The sequence below is a fragment of the Gracilinanus agilis genome, unplaced genomic scaffold (genome assembly GCF_016433145.1).
Source record: "Gracilinanus agilis isolate LMUSP501 unplaced genomic scaffold, AgileGrace unplaced_scaffold47418, whole genome shotgun sequence".
Taxonomy (NCBI): domain Eukaryota; kingdom Metazoa; phylum Chordata; class Mammalia; order Didelphimorphia; family Didelphidae; genus Gracilinanus; species Gracilinanus agilis.
This window is the reverse complement of record NW_025381820.1, coordinates 1-1,783: the sequence shown is the minus strand read 5'-3', so window position 1 is coordinate 1,783 and position 1,783 is coordinate 1. Positions and strand designations below refer to the sequence as shown.

The window sequence follows — 1,783 nt, the reverse complement described above, 5'->3', positions numbered from 1 at the left end:
GCGTAGAGTAGGGGGTGGAGGAGCGGGGAGTAGGGAACAGGGGAAGGGCCCGGGCTGCCCGGGAGACAGCGGCTCCCCGGGATCCCAGCAGAGACTCCGAAAGGCTTTCTGGGGTCGGCATCTGCTGGGTTCGGGGGCGGACGGGTCGCAGGTCTGGGGCTCAGGAGCTGCTTTTGCCGTGGAACCCTGTGCTCCCAGCTGGTCCCGCTGCTGGCTGGCGGTGGAGAGCGGGAAGAGGTAAGACAGAGGTGGATCTGGAAACCAGCCCTGTGGTTGGAGCTCTCGAGGCGGAAGTTGGGCCTCAGACAGGCGGTGGAATGGGCGAACCTGGTGTAGAGATTTTGGATTCTCGGGGTCTGGGAGAGCCTTTCCCCAGAGAAGGTGACCCCGGGAACGATAAAGTCAGTCGCATTGGTGGTTCAGTGGTAGAATTCTCGCCTGCCACGCGGGAGGCCCGGGTTCGATTCCCGGCCAATGCAACCATCCTTTTCTCTTTGGCCTTGGCCTTCTGACTTTTTACCCTCGCCTCTCCCTCTTGCCTCTGTCTGCGCCTTCTGAGTGCACTCGCCTCCTGGACAGCCTGCCTCGGGGGTGGGGGTTGAGTGGGGCTGAGAAGCGGGAGAAGGGGAGAGTGCGGGGTGAGGATGCGGGCAAGCTTCCTCTCACGCTGGGAGACCTCGGGCTACTACCTCACTACCTTGGCACACAGCCATCTTGGCACACAACACTCTCCGAGGGACTCACTTGGCACTCGACCAGCAGTGGACCACCGGGTGAACGGGTGTCCAGAGTCCACTGAGGCTCAGTCCTGACCCCTGGGAAGCTTGGGCCGTGGGGAGGAGAGAGGCAAGGCAGCAAAACGTCTTTCCCTGACCGGGAATCGAACCCGGGCCGCGGCGGTGAGAGCGCCGAATCCTAACCACTAGACCACCAGGGAACCCGTGCCTTTCCTCACACTCAGCACCCACACAGATGAAATACAACAGCCCGCGCCTCCAAAACGCCCCCTGCAGGAACTCCACACACTCCATCAGGACCTACGTCCTTGCACCCGCTACACTCCTCTCTTTCCTGCCTCCTTCTTCTCCTTCTGCTCCTCCTGCTCTCGCGCCGCCGCGCCTCCTCCTCAACCTACCCTTCAATCGCTCCCCGCAATCACCCGGACACTTGCCTTCCCAACAGCCCTCACCTCGCTCCCTAAGACACCAGAGCAGACGGAGGAAGAAACGCAAGGCGAGACCCGCGATAGTAACCCTACCCACCGCAGAGCCAGGCAAACGCAATCGAGCGGAGAAACAGAGCGATCCCCCGCTGCCGCCACCTGGCCACCTGGCGGCCCCACAGGAAACCCACAGCAGCGCACCCCACACACAATGGCAACCCACTGGCCGCCGACAGGAAGGGAAAAAAATTAGACAAGCACCTCCCCGTCGGGGAATCGAACCCCGGTCTCCCGCGTGACAGGCGGGGATACTCACCACTATACTAACGAGGACAGTGACGGGAGGACTCCTTTCGGCCACCGACCCATACACTCACGGCGGCGAGATTCGCTGTTTTCCTGTCCCTACGCTTCCCGCCTTCTCTCGCCACTCTCAACTCTCCAAGTTGTACCCGCCCCGAGGTGTACAACCGCCGCCACCGCTTCCCGGGTCCGCTCCGCGACTAGCTCCAACTACCATTTTCCCCAGATACGCGCTTGGCCCCGCGTACACTACATAACGGGAACTACGTGCACACACACACACACACAAACGTAGCCGTGACTGGTACGTAGCCAGGT

At 61.9% G+C, this 1,783-nt stretch overlaps 3 non-coding genes across 3 annotated transcripts; 1 reads left to right on the top strand and 2 right to left on the bottom strand.

Annotated features, from left to right (window-relative positions):
• The first annotated feature begins 408 nt into the window (after positions 1-408).
• On the top strand, positions 409-479 carry TRNAG-GCC. The gene has a single exon. It is a non-coding gene; the product is annotated as a tRNA-Gly (tRNA).
• A 386-nt stretch (positions 480-865) lies between these two features.
• On the bottom strand, positions 866-937 carry TRNAE-CUC. Its single transcript has one exon. It is a non-coding gene; the product is annotated as a tRNA-Glu (tRNA).
• A 486-nt stretch (positions 938-1,423) lies between these two features.
• Positions 1,424-1,495, bottom strand: TRNAD-GUC. Its single transcript has one exon. It is a non-coding gene; the product is annotated as a tRNA-Asp (tRNA).
• Between the last annotated feature and the right edge of the window lie 288 nt (positions 1,496-1,783).